Below are 24542 nucleotides of genomic sequence, written 5' to 3'. Positions count from 1 at the left end.
TAAGAAAAAAATACGCTATTGTAAATTCATCATTGTCTAGTTGTCTACCCATGAATATAAAACAAGCGTCATTTCATGGCATAACGTATCAAAAAATCTTCTATGCAACTGAATTCCATGTAACTTAGCAACAAAAATGTATGATAAAAACACTCTTTAATTAGACAAAGACCTACTTAGAGCAACATACTTAGTTATAACTTATTTCTGTGGAGTTCTTAAAGTTTGTTGTACAGTGTGAACCTTTCTGCGATTCTCTCTTAATTTTAAGGTAAAATTTCAAGGCTTTCCCAACTTTCTGGAGAAAATCTTTGCTTTAAACGCAAAATTCTTAAGTACTTTGTGTGACTAAATAGAAAGTTTGTTCGGACTTCGAATTTAGTTCGAAAGGAGAATAGAAATGTATATGAAATATTTTTAAGTACTGAAAGTATCGTGGCTATTCCGAAATGTGTTGAAAATGTTCCCAAATTTCCACCACACATCAAAAAAAAAATAATATAAAACATAAAATCATGCATCGTAATCTCTAAAGTATGACATTATACGCTATTTATAATAATAATATATGTATGTATTTAATTATAGGATAATTATAAGTTAAGCTGGTGATGAGCAAAATAGTTCTCACGAACCAGATTCTTCCTGTGGACTTAATTAGGGAACTACGAGACCGTGCTGGAGACCATGCACTGACGTTTTTTATTTTAACAAATTGTTTAACCCCTTTTTGAGGGGGGGAGAGAAATCAACATTGTTTAACCCAGGAACTGCGGACAACGTAACAGGTTACAGACGTTAAGGCAGGAGTAGGAACGGGTGGTGTTTAGTCAGTAAGAGTCTGACATCCCCTTTCACCTCACCTAGGACGGGAGAAAGACATTAGACGATTTTCCTCCTTCAAAAAAAAACATAAGGTCAAACCTATCAAAAAAGGTAACAGAATACCTCAATATCATTACAAACCAACCTATGTGACCTGACCTCCACGATTTGTCCGCATAGCACAGAAACTATGATACAGAATTCGAACACTATCGTTATCTAAATAACAAATGGTATTAGCCCCGTCAGATCAGACATTCGAACCTATATTTATTGCTAGATTCAGCCATTTAGTCTAGGTTTTATAACTATGACCTTTATTACAAAAGCAATAAGCTCGCGTTTCCTGGAAAGTAGAAAAAACGCACCCACGCGTGGTAGGCTAAAAATATGAGCATTAAGGACTATTAGGTTTGGTTTCTGATTGTTAGAAATTGATTTCTTTAATTCATTTCGATGGTATTGATAGCTGAAAGTTTTTGTAGTTCTTTTAAGGATGAGGTTTTGGAATTTGATGTCTATCTTGGAATAGTACCGTATTAGGTTATTGTAACAGATTTCCTGGTAGCAGATTCGGAATCTGAATTTATGGTTGGTATAGGTACTTGTGGCATATACATATTCTGGTAAAGGAATGGGAGAGCCCATTGTTCATATACATTTTTTCTATGTACTATGCTTACATTAAGTGTCTGTTTCACCACCTTCACATAAGTGCCCGATAATCTTATGTGATAGATAGTAAATACAAATTATGTTCTTAATCCAAAGTTATCTAATACATTGTGAAACAAGTCTTTAGCAGGATATCTCATATACTTTTAAAATGTAAAATGAGTAAGTATCTAACAATTGAACACACATTGAACACTTTGAACGCCGTGGTGATCAGCGGTGACCAACGATAGCGGAGGATTTGTCTTCAACAATTTTCTATTGGCAGTCAAAGTATTTCATTAACACAGATGAGAGTAAAATAAAGGAAGAAAATACATATAATATTCATGAAATAAAAAATGTCTAATACAAATTATATCGTTATAATGTCTAATTTCTAAACCTAGCCTTACACCACCCCGTGTCTGCCTACCCACTTAAAGGGTAACTCCACCTCATTATACCATCACCTTTGACTTTCCTTCTAAACATACAAAAGCGTAATAAAAGTGTTATTGACAACCCTAGGGAGCCGCGAACTACTAAGTAAGTGTCATTCAGAGTTACTTTGATTAGGGTTGGCGCGTCCATTAATTTTGGTATTTTGGGAATGTAGTATAATGGGTAAGGTAATATTGGGTGGCTTTTCATGTTAATTTGTTGGGGGTCGATGGTAGCATTGTTGAGGGGCCTTTTTGTGTGAAGAGGTGACACGAGTATTGACCATTTTTGTCAAAGCTTGCTGTTGACAGAATTGATTATATTGTGATTTTTGTTTTTTGTCTGTCTTGTTATGTTTCTTTGAAGCAAAATGTTCTACTGAACAAAGTATGTTAAGTATGTTTCCTTAAAGCAAAAGTTTTACTGAACAGAGTATACTAAGTGTATTGTAATTTTCCCAATGTTTTCGCAAAATTGATAAGATTTGTGATGAAAATCGGGCAAAGTACAAAGTCCTTCTTTGCTTGCAGATTGCAAGCAAGTAAAACGTTTCGGAGCTGCGGACTACTTAGAGGGTTTACCGGGGCTCCGCCTCGAAAAGCAGGAGTAGGAACGGGGTGATTTTTAGTCAGTAAGATTCTGACACTACCTCGCACTGGCGAGTGAAGCATTAAATGATTTTCCCCCCTTAAAAACAGGTAAAACGTTACATCTAACACATAATTATACAATTCTGTAAAGCCATAAACCCCAGACTATGACATAATTTTATTATAACCGAGAGTAACTTAAAACATTTGACACCCCTAAAGAAAACGCACATCACGACAATTATAACACACGCACATTATACAGTATGTAGTAAAACGCGAGTGACAAGTACAGTCATTCACAACACGTTTAGCTCACGATTGTGACACTCGCTTTGTGCGAACGTAATTAAGCTCAGATGTGACGTAAAACAGGGGGCCTACTCTAATTCAACGAAAAACGAAATTTCGTCCGAAACTTCGCAGATTGCATACTACTATTCTATTCATTGCGAACTTTCGTGAACGAATGAAATGAAGATAAATAAATAGGTTTTGATATTGAATTAAAAATAAAGCGTTATTTTAAGTAATTTTATTAGTAAATCAATAAAACCTACGGCCGAAGATTAAACGAAACTTCGCATTCGAGAACCGGAGTAGGCCCCTTGGTTGTATACTGTACTGTGACGTCATAAATATATACTGGTTTTCGTGCTTGTTTCATAATACCAAATTATATACTAAATTATTGACTGCACGGTTGGTGCGGTGACTGGGCAACCAGCCGCCATGCAATGTGTAGCGGGCTCGATTCAGGCACGGCGAACTCTAGACCCTTTGCCCGGCAGTCACATTTGCGACCACTCGACCGACAAAGTAGCCTTTAACACATTGAACACCGTGGTGGTCACCAGTGACCAATATTAGTGGAGGATTTGCCTTCAACAGTTTTCTATTGGCAGTCAAAGACTTAAGGACACTTTGTAATCAGCACTTCGAAGAGGTAGTAATAAATTCTTTATCTATCTTTAAAAAAAGTAAAAACACAAGAAAAATCTAGAATCTCCAACCTCAGGAACTTTCTCGATGCCCTCTACCATATGTCTCCACTACATAATTTTCAATAAAAATAAATGAGATAGCAAACTAGAAAGGAAGATTCAATAAATTGAAATTCCAATACGCGATAGAGGTTTTTGCATTGAAACGACTACATTCTGTCACGGACGACCTCGCCCCGTGAATTGGAAATTATATGTAGTTTATTGAAATCGGATGGATATTCACTACGTCGAAGACCTTGTAATTCTTTTAGGACCTATATTAAAGAACATTCAATGTGAATTCAGTTCTCAAAGTATGTAACGTAAAATTCAATTTACTCTAAACAAAAATCTAGTAGAAACACAACATAAAACAATCGAGGATTGCATTCACATAACAGAAATGCTTCTGAAGTTCTGACTCATCACAGTGTGAATGTGACCGCAGTAAATTTACGAGGCGTACACCAAGTCATCAGGGAGGCCACTAAAACACAAGCACGTGTCGATAACGATAGCCCGAAACGCGTGCATGATCAAAACATCAACATTAATGTACCAATGATTACCGAAGTGCATACCAATAGTGACTCTCTTTAGAATGACTCAGAGCCCCATCAAACGATTGTGATACAAATTCTTGAAACAGCTAATTTTATAACATGTTTACATCTAAATATAAATTTGCAAAAAATCAACATGACTCAATTTTTAGATCTAGGCAAATGACTAGCGAATCTTAATTTAAAACTGTTTTAAATATAAAATCTGTTAGGAATCCAGTTTGTTTTAGCAAATGATTCAGTTTTAAGGGTGTGAGCGATGAAATGACGACGGTTGATACTGATGTATTTGTTGTCAATTGTGTGAATATATTTATTGGTATCACCGATGCAAATATTCAAGCCTTTATTAATAGTTTTCCTGTTGATACCCAAATGAAATAAGGTGATGCAAACCTATGGATGAATTATGGAGGAGGAAAATGGGCACCTATCGCAGTTGGAAATAGATTTGGTTGAGTGAGATGCTTGAATGGTCGAAACTGAATGATTTGACGACTGTGGTTTGTAAGGTAGATGCATTTCTCGTACCTGACAGATATTTGCATGAATTGCATCAAGCGTTATTTTCAAAAGATAAAATAGGTAACCTAAATGAATATCCTACTGAAAATGTTACAACAGAATTTCACAACAATTATTAGATAAGCATATTATTATGACTCATACTGATGATTCCCGTGTTCCTTCCGAGAGATGTAAGGGTGTATTTTAAAATATTATTAATCCCAAAATAATGTCCTGTCATTTTGGTACTTTTAACTTCTTCATCATATTTTATTTGACCATTTTTCTATATCTATTACTGATAGTTTCATCAACCCAACTAAGTATTACATGCTACGGTCGCTCCAAGGTTCTATTCTGGTATCAGTAAATAGTTAATGCGTTATCGTAGCAGGTGAAATGGCTGGCCCTAGTTCTCAGGCTATTACGAAAACGTTCGATACTGTTTTATTTTTATCGTGAACCTCCGTATGTAGTAGTACTATAGTAGTTTGTATTCATTTTGATAGTATTGGTGAATTTTTCTTTACTTACTAAAACACGAATGATAATAATTTTATAGTCGTCATTTTAGCTTCCTTGGTGATTATTTTGACACGACTCACAACTCATTTAAGTATTTTTAATCCTATCTACTGCATTTTCTAGCTTGAAGTATATAACTTTGGGGCGCTACTGTCTGGTCAAATGTGAAGTCCCTTAGTCGACACCTACAACACCTGCGTGAATAATAGTGCTGACACTAATAGCAGCTCTTTTTTATGGAATAGGGGGCAATCGTGCAGGCGGATCACCTGATGGTAAGCGATGAGCACCGCCCAAGGACACCCGCAACACTAGAGGAATTACAAGCTGATACAGTGCTGATACTAATTGTTTTATTCTTCATCACCGTCACACCACTCACTAGACTTATCTTTCATTTACATTACAGAATACGAAAGCTTTCACAGTCCTTATAAAAGTATGCCACTATCTCCAGAAAACAACATTATTACTCCAAGTCATCGTCACCGTTCCAGTTCGAAAAATCCTTTAGAGATTTGCGTGTCCTCAAAAATATTCCCTGAAGCATGATCTGGTGTTATCACGTAGCTGCTATTAACACGTTATCAGGACAGTCGGTGACCTCGGTCCACTCGAGCCGGATCGATATGCCATTAATTATGTCTCACTGTTTGCTACTAGTACACTCTGTTGCTTGTTGCGTTACAGGATTGGTGTATGTAGATTGAGTTGGTTTGGGTTAATCTGAAAGGGTTTGTTGGGTGGTGGTTGTTCCTTTCCCTTAGGGAGTTAATGATTTGTGGCAACTTATAGAAGTAAAGTTAAAATATAAATGTACCCATTGGGTAAATAATGCAAATATGCACTTGAAGAAGCGCTTTTATCTTTTTAAATGACAAAAACGTGCATGCTTTCTATTCATTTACCGATAAAATTAAGTACATCATCATCTTTTTAAACGCTTTTGTTTAGTTTATTTGTTTGGGTCAAATTTACGACGACAAATCGATCTGTTATTTAGTAGACACTCTTATTCTTGATGACAATACACATTAAAACCTCTTAACATAATAATATTTTTTATGTAAAGTACTTGTTGATAAACAGTTTAATAGAGTTTTACAAAACAGATTACATTTAAAAATGAACTTAGTATTATAACTACCTATCATAGAAACGAGACACACAACTTTGTATCACTGACTAACAAACAAAATCTCCTATTTGAAACACCCAATCCGATATCACAATCAAAATCAACGCAGAGGGATTCTGTCCCCAACATTTATCTAGGAGTGAGAAAATCCCCAATATCTAATACCACAGAATAACTTAGAAACGGACAGAAACTCTTGAAATCTCCAGAGACGAGCTGGTCATTTCCGACCCGGTCATCGAGAACCAATCGATTATCGGGACCCGCCAAACTCGGTTCGTTGCCGTTTAATAAATCGTAAACTTCGAAACGAAATTATTTGAGGTGATCACATTTTGTAGTGTTTATTTGATGCTTAGGTTTTTTTTTTGGAAAATTAAGATTTTGCTGCAGATAAAAAATACGGTTAATATTTTTTTCAATTTGGTTTGAATGACATGACTGAATTGAACAATGGTTTTTTGTCGAAATTGTCTATACAATGTTCAGATAAATAACATTAGGTACGTTTCTTTGTACCAAAGAGAACTCACAGGTTAGAAAAATCACTGTATTACCACTGATATCGATTCTACCACTAATAATAAGTATGCCGATGTGTAAAGCTGAAGAGTTTCTTTGTTTCAACGCGCTAATATGCTGAACTTACTGGTCTGAATTGAATAATTCTTTTTGCATTGGATAGTGCATTTATTGAGAAAGGCTATAGGATAAACATTAATAAAACATCACGCCACGACCAATAGGAGCCGAACAGAATAGGTAGAACTGCACGGAAGTAGCTAGTCATTTTTATAACCAAACTACAGGAAAATTCAGGACCACTATATTTCCGACTGAAGTCTATTTCGTTCCTTTTTCAATTCAATTTCCATGTTCCAGTTCCATAGCGGGCTTCCATCTGCTGACGTGCTGTCATATGTCTATCATTCAGCCTTTACGCCAGTTCAGCTGTCTGGAATTTCATGCAAATCCTAGGTAGCTTAGCTTAGATTTACTATGTAGGTAGTTGTTTGGCCGAACGTAACATATTGATTTGCTGTCATAGGTATTTGAAGTAAGGCTATATTATAACATGCAGATTTATAGAAATTGGATTTTTATATCAATGCTTTAGTTTTTGTATTAATGCTTATTAAACATCTATATTAGTTATTACCTGGGTGTGTCTTCAAAAAACTTTAACTTTTATTTAACAAATCATTAATCTCCCGCGTTATTAAGTACCCTGATAGCTTATTACCATCCTTACTTTTAGATATTGAATTGGTTGAGAGCAGTGTCACAGCTTAATTTATTTAAAACAAAACTTGTGTTTCAATCGGCAGAATTGTTAACTTTTAGGGATAATGACGCCGTTAACTTTTTGTGACTTTTTTGAAGAATCACCCACCTAAAGTAGTAAGGGAATCGAACTCGAGGCCTCTTGTCCGACAGTCGCACTTGCGAACACTCGACCAACGAGGTAGTCATATTGTGAATAATATATAATTGTTCAATTATTGAAATAAAATATAAGACAAAGGGAACAAATTAGTTCCGCGGCGCATTAAAACAAAATTTTCAACGTCAAATCCGACACACCTGCTATCACTTTCATTTGTTTTACAGCAGTTTTAACTCAACCTTTAATTATCTCACATAACACCAAAATATCATTCCCACAAAGCATGTTACATAACGAAGGTAACTCCACTTGAAATATTCACCAAAAAGTTCTTTAATCATACAAGTAGAGTAGCTTTGTTTACAATTTTAAATCCACAAAGCGTTTTCTGAATTTCGTACTGTTGGTGCGTTTACGAGGTTAGATTTGGGTAAGGAGGCCGAACCAAAAGCCTTCGAGCCGTAAATTATGTTGTTATGACATACTTCGTGAATGTACCTTGTGTAAAAGATTTGATGTTCCCGTTGAGGTTCATTTATTTGATATTTTTTATGCGTTTAACGCCATTTTATGTTATGGAGATTTTTTATTGACTAAATCACAATAAAAGTTTGGTAATATTTATCCGTTAATCATGCTGAAAGTACTGAACAAACTGATTAAAATTGAGTCTACAGATAGAGTATGATCTGATTTGGGTGATAGGATACTTTTTATCTCGCGGGAACGCGGTCGAAGCCGCTGGCAAAATAGAGTTTATAATAATTTTTAAACCTACATAAATTGAAAAAATGCCTAGTTTAATATTGCAACAATTTGTGGATCACACAAAGAATTGTTTCGTGCGAGTATCGAACCTGCTACACGTTACACGGCAGCCTGTTGCCAAGCCACCGCACCAACCGTGCAGTCTGTATTATTTCAGAACTGTACCTATAACACCCAAATGTCTTTATGTCTTTAATTTACCTACATCTCCAAAAAAAAACGTTTCGCAATAAACTTTCCCAGTGAGCAGTCATAACGATACGTATAAATAACTGGCAAGGGTGAGATAGCCCAAGTTTATGGCCGGCCAAGCCTTTCTCTATTATCGGCATCTTGCCCAATAACGTCTTTTGTCAATCGCATTCTTTTCTATAAATAGGAAACTATATTTAGTTCTGTGTTGTTTATGTTGCATAATATCTAAATGAGTAATTCTATTTTTTAAAGGGTGAATGTTTGATATTAAAAGCCCAAAAAAGGAACAAATGGTATAAATTATATTGGTTGGAGAAAACTTGAGATGATGATGAGAAAAGCGAATTTTATTGCAAAAGGATTCGTAAGTCTTTAAACTTAAAGTTTATAGTTATGTATAATTTTGTTCATTCATTCGTCACATCAGAAGATCTCAGTCTTTTACGAAAACAGCTTATTAAATGTACTCTATATTAAAAACAACTTCAACCTGTACCTACCTACATCTAAAAAAAGAAACAAACAAACAATTCACGAATCACATGATTCGAAAAAAAAACACACCCAAACAATCCACCAATCACATGATTGAAAAACTCCAATCCAAACTTCAATATCTGCAGCATTAAGTATTGTTATGAAGTTTAGTCTGAATTTCCACCTACACTAATATTTGTTTGATTGAACGCTCATATCTTCGGAACTTCAAGAGCGAATTGAAAAAAAAACATCCATTTGTTGAAAAATGCTATAGGCCTTAAAACATTACGCCAGATCAATAGGAGACGAGTTGCGGATGAAAGAGTGTATTACATTTGGGACAAGCCCATCAGAATCTCCTAAAACTGCTGCAACTCCTGTATGCAACCATGGAAATAAAGAAACAATGAAGTCCGATGCATCACAGGGAATATGAACAACTGATTTGGTTCCTTAAACAAAATAAATCCTCAAGTTATAAAACATTAGAGGAGAAGAAAATGAAATGGGAAGCAATAGTTGATCCACTACATAGAATAAAACAAAGTCGTTTTATCTGTCCTTATGTCCCTTTGTATGCTTATATCTTTAAAACTTTTTTATATGGAATAGGATGCAAACGAGCAAACGAGTCACCTGATGGTCAAACTACGTTACGGATTTTGATGCGGTTTTTGTAATAGATAGAGTGATTCAAGAGGAAGGTTTATGTGTAATGCATAATTACATCCATTGCACCCATGCGAAGCTGGGGCAGGTCGCTAGTAGTAAATAAAACATTGATAGACAGAATGAATGAATGCCAAGGACCAAATCAGTCTTACGTCAGAAAGCCATAACTCACGAACTAAACTACCAATTTAAAAACTACATGTCGAACATTAGCACAACTGCCAAGATAGCAATAATATATTGACCGATAAAAATAGTTTAAGCCAATAATATTAAAATTCTTATAACCTTGACCTACCCTTGAGTTGTGGATGAAAATGTATCATACTGTAGATAGTAAATAGAACACGCTGTATGCCAAATAATAGGGAAGTATGGTAAGGAAGTAAGCTGAGTCAGTACATATAGGAAGAGAAAAAGTATGATGTAATGGTTCTACTCATTTTTTGTAAGAAGGATAATCATCCAATATCCATTCTCCTGCCTTGGGTGAAGCGAGAGAGTATGTCAGACTCTTTCTGACTAAAAACCAACCCGTTCCTCTACTTTTGAGCCAAAACCCCAGTAACCAGCTGGGGCGTTTGCAGAATGTTTCCACTCTTGTGTCCGTTAACTGATGTTTTAATAAGATTTCGTAATCAATAAACAATATTATGACATTTTTGTAAAACTCCTAGCATTAACACATTAAACGCCATGGGGGACAAAAGTGACCGGCGCTAGCGGAGGATTTGCCTACAATTGATTTTTATTGGTAGCTAAAATCTTTGAATCAGTAAATTGAATTATACTTGTCCTGAATAAATACTTTGTTCAAAAATTAACATCTCAAATCGACAAAAAATAACGTTTATTTAAAAAAAAAACAATGGAAAATTTCCTGAATTATGTGTTCTAAAAAAGGGTTAATTTTCACCAAACTCTAAATACATTGTACAGATATTTTCCGAGTATCCAAAGGCCGGTTATTAACAGGAGTTTACATTTAATTACGAAAGGTCCGACCTACAGTACACTCAACATACATACACACACATACATACACACAAACATATGCCTCAGTTATGAACCTTCCTGTATTATGTAAAAAGTTTCCTAACAATTTTCAGTAGCTACCTTTATCCTGAAAGGGATTATTATTTTATTTTACTTCAGTTTATTTTTGTTTTGTTTTTTCATTGCTTCATTTGTAATTTAAATTCTTTGTAACAGAAGCTAACTGTGAAAATCAAGGTGAAAGCACCATAGCACGCATCTTTCCATATAAAAACACTTTGCTGCGTCCGTTTCCAACAGTGCTAAGCTATGTGTACCAATGAAAATTATTGGTGGAAGCCAAACGTATCCACAGCGACGTAGCATAGCACATCTCTGGTGGAAAAGCACTCTTAAGATCCATTGCTTTAATAAACTGATGATGTTTTGTGATTTTCAAACTACTGATAATATATCCTTCAAAATGAATCTCATTAACTATAATGACCACGTGATTTAATGCATTGGTAGCGAAAGCCAAATTTATCCAATTGTAATGTAATCATACACTAAGTTTAGAACTTACATACCCAAATGTACTACTAGTAGATACTGTGAATAATAAGTTGACTAAACAAACAGTTAGTCCGAACATTTGTGTCTAAGTGTCCTTGTATAGTACTAAATATGACATAGAATATTCTAGCTTTGTAAACGGTAGACCGAACAACCATGGTTTTATGTTCTAATCCCTAAAGGAAATGGTCTACAACGACTGACATATTAACTCGCTAATTATACTGACATACAGTTGTGAAGTAAATAAAGGAAAAATAATAAAGTGTGGTCATCTAACCAAGATATTCTCCAACTCATGGACACAATGTTGATGCCCTACGGTGTTGAAAATGTTAGGAGTGTTTAAGAGTTGATCATGCACGAGCGATGAACGCTTTGGTATAGCAAATGTTGATAGCCTATAATAACTGCCACATATATGACACACTACTCTTTTTTTAAGGGGGAAAATCATCCAATGACTTCTTGGACGAGGCGAGAGGGAGTGTCAGACTCTTACTGACTAAAAACCACCCCATTCCTACTCCTGCTTTTCGAGCCGGAGCCCCGGTAAACCCGCTAGGTAGTCCACAGCTCCTGGGTAGTCCGCAGCTCCGGATCTTAGGATGGCCTACGATAGATATTAGTTCGATTGGTGACTGACTTGTTAATCCATTCCAAAAAGACATTAATCCATACCATCAATTCATGACAGACAACCCAAGTTAATTTTAGATATACAGACAAATTGTGAAATAATTTTCCAGTAATATTTACCTACTACATTAAAATTAATCCAGAATTTGTCATGTAACCCATGATAATTCCTGCAGCTATGACGGCGCAGTAAAATCGCTAAGTAAGGGCCGAAGGGTAAATGAAGCGTGAAATGTGTCAAGTCAGAAACCTTCAGGGAGGTTATCAATTATCTCGATCAAGGTTAAGTGGTTTTACGTTATAGGGTTAAAGTGTTTGATGGTTGGTAACTGTCGTTTTGAAGGGTTACCGTCTTAAGATGGAACGGGTGTAATGCTATTTTTAGTTTTCTTTCTGTGTTTAGAATTATTGTTATTTATTGGTGGTTGGTTTCATCATCATTATTATCATTAATCCACTTTCGTCTGCGGACGGCGAGCACGACCAGACCCGTGCGTACGACTTGTCGCGTTCCTCAAGAAACTATTAGACCACTACATATGGGGCCCAGTTGGGCTGATGCCCGACCCGGAGCTATGCACTACCTAGCGGGATTATTGGGGCTCCAGCTCCGGCTCCAGGACGGGAAAAGACATTCGATAATTATTTTTCTCCCTTTAAAAAAAAAAGGTGACAACATCATTTTTTTCCAGAAAATCATTATAAAGATTTAGATTATGGTTTAATTTTAAAATCAGTACTAGTGTTAATACACTGCCTATTAATCTACACGAAGTTCTGATATTAATACACTTCTTTTTCATCTAAAGCTACACGATTTACTAAACTGAAAAAATGAACTATCTTAATATCTTCCTAACTTCCAAACATTTTACTTCTTGCTACTAAAAGGATATCTCTCTGTACCGTTGACATTAAAAGCTATTAAAACTTCAGCTTTTCAGTGGGACAGCACTGAAGTTACAGGGTAAAATTAAGTGTCCTCAACTCATTTTGACTTTGAACTTTATTTGTATTCATTTAAAGTTGGTTTTTGAACTTCTACTACAGATTCATTAAGAGTGCATTAGGTGTTGGCCTAATTTTACGGAAAATTGTACGAGTAGTAAGGAATATTTGTATGGTAATGTAGAAAACTTATGTTTATTTCATTCTTTAAAGAACTTGTGTATTTTGGATATGAATTATGAATGAAAAAATGATTCATGAATGAAAATGATGATGTTCTAGATTTGATACAAAATGAAACTTATCTCGTCTTACTACGCCTTACATGTAGTTAGGAATTGCATTTTAAAATGTACAGTCGGACTGCACTGCCTTACTGTAAATCAAAGATCTATATAGCCTACACACCTTACGACTAAGCTGTGCAGTTTTAACTGTATAGTTTTATCTATTCTTTTTCGATTCAGTTTAACTATTTGCTCTACACACCTTATACTATAACTGGTGTATAGCCACTATAAGGAATGGGGAAGAAAAAACGATAACATTATATCTTCAGCTTACATCAGAGCTCCTCGCGTGATAACACACATACATGAATAGATACATACTATACAATACATATTACATAGCCGCAACCCCCTTAAGTACCATTACGGTGCCCTTTACAGTCACAACCTAAGCTAAATTGGTTGTCATCTATTAGTAATGTATTCTCGACTGTACGACAGCATGACAGTATGACAGTTGACAGCATAATAGACTGTACAATGCTTATTGCATGCCCGTTTAGACTGACAAGGACTGGCTAACATAATTTTCGTGATTGTTTTAATTTTAGATCTAGAATAGGAATTGTTTTATAGTGAATTTGAATTTGTCTAATGTCTGTTGCTCTACTGACATGTTTCATTGTCAAAACATTGTCTGTTCACTGTGATTTGATTTGTGTTTAATGCTATTTGTATAGAAGGATAGATCAGGGTGCTTTTCAACCAAAGGTGTGCTATGTAGTTATGTTACGATGTAATAGCTATGCTGTGAAACTGTTTCCACTGATACTAAGCTACATATGTAGCTGTGCGAGGAAGATGCGCAGTTCGAGTATGCGATATATTGATAGTAAGGAAGCCATCCATAGCACGCATCTTTCCACATAAAAACATAGCTTAGCTGAGAGTCCGTCCGTCCACCACTGCAAAGCTATGTGTAACAATGAAGATGTTTGGTGGAAGCTAAACGCATCCAAAGCAATATAGCATAGCATTCATAGTCAAGTTGGTTAATCGTTAACGCTGCAGAAAACGTCATAAATGTATGGAGATTTTAATTCTAATCACCACATTGTAACGTAAATAATCCTCCATTTTTGTTAAATAAATCCAGAATACATACCATAATGACAACATAAAAGCAACACATAAAAACATGCCAAGCATAACCAAGAAAGAGTAAAAAAGAAACAATCTTTACATGACGTTCTTTCTTTCAAAGCTATGTTCACTAGAATCTCGCTTATTACGTCGTAATAGCAAACGCAAACTACTGCTAATATATCTCAAGAATTTAATCATAACATTTCAATAAGATTTATAGAGAAGAAACTAAGTCTTCCCTTTCATTCAAAGCAAGAAATACGGGGAAAAAATTTCAATCCAACTTTGAGATGCAGAGTTTTTGCATTCACCGCAAGTAATGTAATTTCAAAGATTTTTCCAATGATTTTATAAATGGAAATTGATTTTATTGGAATGGAAATTCTGCGGCGCATTGCGGTAATATTTTTCTTTAAAACGAGAGGGTAAAAGGAAAAGGAGTGTTTGCTTCTAATGAAATGCAAAGACTGTGGTTAATTAATTAAAAAATGCTTTCTGTTCACTTCGTTGAAATGTTTTTAAGGTGAATTTTATCGTGATGCTTGAATATTTTGCTTGTGAAGTCTTGATTTATTTTAGCATGACTGGGATTTTTGCGCGGTACAAGCACGTCAGTAAAATCTTTTTAGTAATAATTTTATTATAACTTTCATGAGACATACTAAATTAATGATTACGCGTATGTTATCGGCTTACTGACGTAACTGTTTGACGAGGAACTCGACTAGTTTCAAGCCATGCTAGAAGCTCATATTGATAAGCAGCATTCCGCGACACACGGTGATTGTCACGCTGCTATTCGTTCTACTGTGTTAGTAATTTTACATTTAATTACACAATATATTCACAACAATCCGGAGCTGCGGACAACGTAACAGGTTACTGAGGCTCCGGCTCAAAGCAGGAGAAGGAACAGGGTGGTTTTTAGTCAGTAAGAATCTGACACTCCCTCTCTCACCCAAGGCAACAGAAGTCATTGGATGATTGACCGCCGTCAAAAACAAACATAACCAGTAAAATTACAGCCAAAAAACTACATTATGTAAATAGGTAATTACCGTAAATTACTTCCACGACAATTCTAGTCATAATATTAATCTAATAAATTATAGAGCCTAGGGCTTCCCACCGCCTAACTAAGTCACATCGATCAATACATATTTGGATAAAAAATTATACTTATTACGTATGATGGATGGGTGAAGGCGGCACATGTGGATGGATATTTATGGCACACCATAAAAACAACGTTTTGAATGATGGTGACGTATTTTGTATGGGAAAATATGTTTTACCGGTTTAATTAATTGTTTTTAATTAAGGCTGCGTCTTAATTTTGGCGTAGAAATAGATTTTGATGAAATATAAGTTCAAAACTTCCGTTAAATTGTGCTTAATTGAAAAGAGGTTTGATGCATCGGTTGTAAAAGAAACCTCTATGACGTAAAAGTATATATTGTTTACAGGATAAACAGCAAAATAGAATAGTACTAGCTACTTCCGAGTGGTTTCACCCGCTCTGCTCGGCTCCTATTGATTGTAGCGCGATTTTATATATTTTATAATCTTCCTAGATAAATGCACTATCCAACACAAAAAATATTATTCAAATTGGACCAGTAGTTCCAGAGATTCACGCGTTCAAACAAACAAAACACCCTTCAGCCTATAAAACCGGCCAGGCTATCGATCTTCTAACTTGTAAAATGCATTCAATCCAACAATTCTCAAACTTGTCAATCCTATCCAAGACCAACCTAAAGAAAAAAAACACCGAAACCATTTCACTCGAAGATTTTCCTTCTCTTTCCCCCATTTTCCGTTTTCCCCACGATTACAGGTAGCTGTGTATAAATCACGCAATTCCGTTACCGCCCACCTCAGCTACTGCCTTGATAAACCTTTCCTCAACCAATTTGTACAAAAGGAAACCGTTTTATTTTTGTTTTTTATTAATTACTTGGACTTCGTGCGGTGTGGGGTTATTTTGAAATAATTTGGTTCTTTGTGATTTATGAAATGTGTTGGGGAGTTGGTTGATTGGATTCTGTAGATTTTTATAATAATAAAAGGTTTCATTTACTAGCCTACCAAATGCTAATAAATGAAACCGAAAGTAATAATCAATAGATGGATTTAAAAATGCAATAGTAATCACGCCGTTACCAGCAGCTGTTAATTCATTTTTTTTATATGGAAAAGAGGGCGAACGAGCATATGGGTCACCTGATGGTAAGCGAACAGCGTCGCCTATGAACCCCCGAAACGCCAGAGGAGTCCCAAGTGCATTTCATTACTTATTACGGATAATTTCAAACATGAAACTATTACAATGACCGATCAGAAGCTTTGAATACTTTCAAAAACGCTTTCAACATCTGACGATGGAATCCAGCTTCAAGCTTGCAACAAGGCCAATGAAGCAGTTCATATTAATCTTGCGAAGGCAGAGAGGAAAACGGACTTAGCAAAGTAATGGTGTTTGTTTACAACGGAACCCCATGAAGGTAAAAGTATAATATTTTGTTTGGTAATTTGCCTCGTGGAAGCTTAATTGCTTCCTCACTGATTAGGGACGAAAGAAAATATCGTTTACTGAAATAAAAAGGTTAATATTGTACCATTAAATGAGGGAGTTAACTGCCGTAAGGCTGAAATCGTGGACGCTTCGGTAATTGGAAAAAGGAAAGAGAATTCATAACAAAAAAAAAGGAAAAATAAAAAAGGAATGTTTTAAGGCGATCTCTTTCATGTATTTCATCAAATTCTGTATCCACTGCCTATAAGTGGCCACTGCTGACCAAAGGCCTCTTCGGAGAAGGTTTGAGCATTAATCACTACGGTTGCTCAATACGGGTTGGCGATTTCAGACTATAAGCCTAGGTTTCCACACAATGTGTTCCTTCACCATTTGTTAGCGGTGTCTACGTAATCTTAGAAAGTACACGTACCACATTGGTATTTGCCATTGGTAGGTTTAAAACCCAACCTCATGCATGAGAAGCGAGCGTCTTAGGCCTCGGAGCCACCACGACTTCAAACTCTTGATAACAAAATACTTAATTGTAAAACTACACGTGTATGTTAACAGAGAAATAAAAGAAAATGATAACAACGATATAGGAATAATCTTTAAACGTTCTTCCTTGTCGTAGGTGCATTTACAAATACAAACACGTACACATCATATCCAGACCCGAACAAACTATCGACAAACTACAAATATTTGTTTCGTGTGGAAATAAACCGGGGACACATTGCATTGGGATAGTTACTGGCTGCAATAGCCATTTGCATAAAAAATAAACAAATTCACAGTAGTCCAAACTTGTATCGGACTGATGAGGATAAGAGCAAAAAAAGAAATATAAAAAACAAAAATAGGTTTGTTTCTCTATGTATAACTATTTTACTGTACTGTGTAATACACTCATCTGTCGAGGTGGTCCGGTGGTTTAAGATGCATTAGAGTCACTGTTTTCGAGTAATATGTAATTTCAAAAAATATTTTGACACCACACCACACCACACAGACAAACGGTGAAGGAAAACATCGTGAGGAAACCTGGGCTTATAAATAACAACCCGCATTCACTAAGCGTGGTGATTAATGCACAAACCTTCTCCGTGTGAGAAAAGGCCTTTGGTCAGTAGTGGCCACTTATATGTTGATGAGGTGATGAGACGTAATGCACTCAACAAATCCTCTTGAAATCTTGCACACATCAAGTTAAAAGTACAGAGAAGAACATATAATTATTATGGTAAACTTAAAGAGGTAAAACACCAACTAAGTGATAGATATCTCCAACTACAATTACCTGAGCGGCTGTGACAGTAATAGGCAATACATGTGGTTCCTCCATCCCACTTCTTGAACTCCTGCTGCCTCGGTCTGAGCTCTCCTCTTCCGAGTCTGACGCGTGGAACGACAGAGACCCTGGACTTGGATCGCTGAGTCTCAATTTGAGGCAGTCTCGACGCATTTTGAGTCGTTTCAGTATTTTTTTAATTTAGCACTTTACTTGCAACATGTCTTTGGCATTATCTTTGGGAATGTTTAGTTTTCTTTGGTGATAGACTTTTTTAAATTAAGTTTTAAATTATCTTTTATTCATATTTTGTGCTGAAGAAGAATGGTTTTGTTTAAATTTAATTTTAAATCACAATGCGCGGTGCAGATCGGTTTGGCGCTCGCTTTAAACTAAAGCTTATGAGTAAGGTGTGTCTTGTAATACGAAAATACTTTTACAATAATTTTCAGCAGTTGTATACTTAATTGTTCCATATGGAACGCCTAAACAAAATACATACTACAAACACGTTTTGTGCTCCATTCACTAATGACCCGAAAACATGTAGGTGTCTATTATTATTCCCTTCATTCATATATCATGGCGTTCGTCAATACCCGCCGGTGTGTCCCAACCTTAGACACACGTAACGCGACACCTCGCCACGTAAGGACTCTGTAACGTCCTTCCATTGTCGCACTTGTATAACCGGCTTTATTGCGACTCATTCACTGCCACACGTTTCCTTTGCACGATTTTTCTTTCAACAAACAAAATACAATGTTTTGCTTTGAAAAATATTTGATTTATAAAAGCAGAAAGATGAATCGAATTTGTTTTATAAATTATTTTCTTACATATCTATGTTTTTATATTTACGTTTTCGTGAACATTTGGTATTTGGAAACATTTAGTTTTGTCATGTTTACTTTGCGAAGTATTCCTGATATTTGGAGTATTTGTAACGTATAGAAACTATTTGGTCTCGGAGTATAAACACCGATTTGCTAAGTACTATGCTGATTTCAGCCATTGTAATTTAGATTCTTGGATGCATTTAGTTAGTGCGCGTTTACAGTTCGATTATTCACGGCGCAATGTTTCGTCGTGAGTCGTGACATATTTACCTCGTAGGTATCTACATAAGTTTAGAAAATATCAAACAAGAATGTAAGATTTCATTAACTAAAAACACGGTTTACTTTTGTGAATTAATGGAGAAAAGCTCTACTAGTTTAGAGTCACAGAGGGTCTCTTCATCATGAGCAACGTGGGCAGACGCGACGACGTCGCGTCACGTCACGCCGCCTACTGAATGAAGAAGAGTCCCTCTGTGTAGAGCTTTTCTCTATTAATTAATGTGAGTAAACAGTATTTTATAGTTAATTTAATATGTCTCACGAAAGTTATAATAAAAATGTAAGATCATGTGGTGAGTCATTTCATTATTTATTTTCTTAAACAAATCTAATTTCCAAAATTCTCCGGATAATTTCTGCATCCCAACAAGCAAAACCCAAAAACAGTCAGTTTAATCAAAAACGTAGATAAAACAACAGTTAATTTTACACCGCCATTAACCTGTTAGAAAAGGGGTCAAGGTTAAACCGCAGACCAGGTGCTTTTGGCCCAAATCAAAAACTTCATAACAAATCAAGTTTAACAATACACAACAAAGAATCCAAAGAACACTAGTTTCCATCAATAATATACTTTGACTTCAATTAGGAGTCGTAAACAGAGAAATTGAAATGTAAACTACTCCGATTGATTGGCAAATGTGTCTGCATATTCCTTTTGTATACAATGTTGGAATGAAATAAACCAGGATTGGTAAATGTCTAGAAATAATCTATTGTTATGGTTTAGAGTACCTTTGGGTACTTGGGAGCTGTTTGACTCATGCGCTGTACAGCAGAGTAAAATACCTTTGTCTCTAACACTGCTCTTGACGGGGGTGTAGTAAGGACAGATTGCGATATTATTATATTATTTAACGAAGACCAGACAAATGTTGGAGAGCCGTGCTTTAGCACGAATGGGCCAGCTCGATCAGAGTGATACCATGACCTCACAGACAATCGACGTGAAATAACGCTTGCGTTTTGTTTCGTTGTGTAAATGAGGCTACCGGAGGCCCAATGTGCCTAATTCCCGATTCTCTAACAACCCTTAAATTCCTAACCCCTAAAAGGTGAGCCACGCAATTGTAACGCCTCTGGTGTTTCGGGTGTCCATGGACGGCTCTGGTTGCTTACCATCAGGTGATCTGTCTTCTCGTTTAAATGCTTATATTTATTTCATTGCAATCTCCAATCCGTATACTAAGAGTAGATTATGACAAACCCGTCTTCTACAGAAAAGACTCAAATTCCAGGAGTGGACTCTCAAGGGCGGTTGATGATGATAATGACTGCAAGGCTTCCAAAACCAACACATCCTGACAAAGGATAGTCTCAATTCTAAACGATGTGTCATTCATATTGAATATGAGATTTTATATTGAGCGATTGATCTCTGACCTGATCAATTTGTGCAAATTGATACGAAACTCTCGGTAAGGCTCATTGGCAGACTTTGCAAGCTACTGATTGCATGTAATTACTTGCGAACATTATTACGAGATAAGTGTTGTTTGAGTCATCATAAACATTAAGAAACTGCACACTCTTATTCCTAAACGCCTATCCACAAACTACCCCAAAGCTAGGCACAATTTTTAGCTAAGATTTAGCCTCAATTTAGCATTAAATCAATGTAATCTAGTCATAAATTCAAAATATAACTTATTTCTTAGCTACAAAGTTTAATTTTAAACATAATTAACTCAGCAACTACGAACCAATTTCCCACTCGCAATTTGCTAAGGACTGGTGGTTCGTCCCCATCGTGGCTTCTATTTTTCTTGTCATTTGCAAATTGAACCACTTTTTACTCTGGTACAAGTTAATCTAAGTTGGAAGTGCAATTTCCAAGCACTTTCCGCTATCATGAACATAAAATTAGTTTAGAAGTAGATGCTCCGTCACCAGATATTAAAATCTATTCGCTGGGGAAATGCTATGCAAAATATTTGTTGCTTTGTACGTTGAAATTGCATGCAGTGTGCTATAATAATAAAGGCGTAGTATTTTGCTTAGACTAGATAATTGAATGTTTCTTGAAAATATTAGCCCTACCTTTGTTCACAAAAAGATTTCATTTGTAGTTTAATTTATTGCTAAAATAGGCATTTGATTTTTTAACAACACTTGATTAGGTTGTGCTGTAATGCTTCATTGTCATAAATGCACTAACAGTTTTTTTTTAAAACATTGCCTCACGGTAGGATTTTCTCCTGTGTCGTGGGTGCACTACCAGTTGATACAACATCGCCAATTTTGATACCGGTTCAAAACTTTTACAACATTAGATACATTTATTTATTTAATAATTTTGCCCATAATACAGTACAAGGCTGACTTAATGCCTAGAGCATTCTCTCCCAGTCTACCTTAGGATGGTACAGAGACAGGATACATAGTTAAGGAATAATTAAGCTCAAACGATCATAACTCAAACCTTTCTTTCACGATAAAGAACACTACAAATTTTACCCCTTACAAAACTAAATAAACGAAGACAAAGAACCATAATAAAATAATTGGATAAAATGGACACAATAATACAAAATACCGAACAGCGCAATCCGCTTTCCGACTATTGATATTGGAAAATCTGCTAGCAATCAGCAAAGTCCATTACAAAACGAAGGATTAAAGGCAGACATGAGTCGTTTTATTGCCGGATCAAATGAGGGAATATAATAGGAACACTGGGAATTGCAGTCTTTTGTTTGTGGTGAAACAGAGAAGTGCAAGGTAATAGATGAGTAGATAATACTCATTTATCTTGATACTAATTAGTATGACCAATGTAGCAATGAGCTGAATTGTGGTTTCTATACCTCCACGACTAAACATTTCATTATACATTTTGATGCAAATACAGATAAGATTATAAACACCAACGACATTTATTTCTACACAACTCTTCGATAAACCACTGCTACTTGCTACTTGATATTTAGTTGCTTGTAAGAACAAGTGGGTACACAACAAAGACCTGGAGAATCTAATACTACGATAGATATCCATTAAGTACATCATGACAATATTGGTTTCACAAACTTCAAAATGTTACGTACACTCCCGTACCACCTCTTTTTTGAGGGGAGAAAATCATCCAACGACTTCTTTGGTTCTCCCGCCTTGGGAGAGACGAGGAGAGTAACAGACTCGTAATTACTAAAAACCACCCCGTTCCTACTCCTGCTTCGAGCTGCGGTAGCCCACTATCCACTAGACAGCATCGTACCACCCCTAGCAGACTGAAGACGGCAGATGGCCGTCACTTCAAATGAAATATCATTTACTGTTGACATCCAGCCGAATCTAGTTAAGACTTGTGCCACCAACATAGTTGGAAAAGGGCCAAAAACTAGAAGATAATTAACAACAACAATCCTACTAAGTAGGGGGAAATGCATCAAGAAATTATTTCGTTTCTACTGTTCCACCCATTTTGGCAGCCGTTGCATTGTAGATATTAATGGACGTTTTATAAGACGATTTATTACTTATACACTAAATACTGTCAGTAGTTATAAATTACATTAAACGTTCTCTTATGTAGGGAAAAACCGAACGAAAATTCCGGACAAATTGCATAACAGCTAGTTATAATTTGTATGTAAAGAAGTAAGATTTTAGAGAAAACAATAGTGATTCAACATAGCAGTACCAGCTGCGAATAATCGTAGCAAGATAATGGACTGGATCCAAAGCTGATGTAAACGCTATTACTCTTTACTTTTCTTTTAAAAGGTAAAGACTAAAGAGGTACACTTTGAAGTCTTTTATCAATACCAGGTATAAGTGCTAGCTTTGTCATTCAAGATGATTCAAATTATGCTTTTGATCACCAATTTGCCAAAAACCACAATGAAATAAACAACCGCCGATTCCCGCAAATCCATACAAAAATCTCAAAGACAAAAACCGATCGTTTAATCTCAATAAAACACAAATAAATCATGACTAAACACGCGAGACAGCTAATTAAAATTCTGGTATGCAGAATGTAAATACTAGTATCAGAATTGAGGAAGCTGAAACTATAAAACCCACCAGAAAAGATACTTTAGCGTGGCATAACAATGATGCTACAAGGACTTTCTAAATATAATGGTGTATCGTAAAATTATACGGTGTACTGTGTTATTGGGTTGAAACACACTCATCAAGTGTTCTTGGTGAATTACTAAGCAATATATCACGGACTAGATTAGATTTGAACCAGGTGGATGGGGACGCCAATGCGAAAGTAATGGCTGCATTACAGTTTACCTTGAAGAAAAGATTTGTGATAAATTTAACTGTAGCTCAAGTACAGGATTGCAAGTGCAACAAAGCAGATGGTTCGATGGAACAAATGGTAAATTGCTAATGCTGAACCTAAAATTGTTTGACAAAAATATCAGAATAAGGGTGATCCACCAAAAAGGTGCTGTGTAGTTATGCTGCGAGGGTTTAATAGCTAAGCTGTGAAACTATGAGATCGTTTGCACTGATACTAAGCTACGTAGCTGCATGAAGAAGATGCGCAGCTCGAATATGCGATATATCGAGAGTAGAGAAACTATCCATAGCACGTATGTTTATCCATATAATCCGTATGCCTATAAAAACATATAATCTTAGTTGAATCTGTTTCCACAAGTGCTAATGAATATTGGTGAAAGCCAAACCACAGGAACGTAGCATAGCATATCTCAGGTCAGGAAAAACACCCTTAGCCTAATGCGCACAAAGTTACAACTGTCAAATCTTCCATGATACTCAAAGGGAAAATAGTCAACAATAAGAAACATTGTGACCACAGAAGGACTGTCAACCCTGCTAAGAAAAGGATCCCAACTTACAAGTCAGATTCAAATTCAACGGCACACATTGACAGCCTGTCATCCCACATAAGATGGGCTCCTATTCTCAATTTCCTTTCCACCCCTCCCAATCTTCATATCATGACTACCAACGATGAACATGCAAAATTCTTCGGAATTACGTCTCACGGATTATAATTTAATGTAGCTACTCATAATGAAATACAAATCTTTAATTCATTTATTCGCAATGCCCATTTTAAGACGTTAAGCTTAGAATATTTTAATTCGCTTTGGAATTAGTTGAAATAATGAAGCTAGGCTATTTGATTATGATTCTTCTAAGTCTATCGTTTAGTAGAATAACTTTTTGATATTTTTTGTGATATTGTATTGAAATTTGAATTCTTTTTCTGTAGGAATTAAGGCTAATGTCCCATAAGCCTTTGAATATGTAGTATGTAGACTATCTTGTATAAACGCGTTCAGAATCGGATTATGTGGATAAGCGTCGCAAGCACAGGGCTTCCTATCAACAAGGGTCCAAACATTTTCCTAAAGGTATCATCTATATTTA

The 24542-nt window shown here is 35.8% G+C and overlaps 1 protein-coding gene across 3 annotated transcripts in view; it reads right to left on the bottom strand.

The window, feature by feature from the left end:
* Window positions 1–24542, bottom strand: part of LOC118277825 (rho guanine nucleotide exchange factor 17) — a 124374-nt gene that overhangs the window by 23897 nt on the left and 75935 nt on the right. The gene's annotated exons all lie outside the window — the stretch shown is intronic.

Source organism: Spodoptera frugiperda, chromosome 18 (assembly GCF_023101765.2).
Source record: "Spodoptera frugiperda isolate SF20-4 chromosome 18, AGI-APGP_CSIRO_Sfru_2.0, whole genome shotgun sequence".
Classification (NCBI taxonomy): domain Eukaryota; kingdom Metazoa; phylum Arthropoda; class Insecta; order Lepidoptera; family Noctuidae; genus Spodoptera; species Spodoptera frugiperda.
The sequence above is the reverse complement of the archived record's forward strand: the minus strand, read 5'-3'. Positions and strand labels throughout refer to the sequence as shown.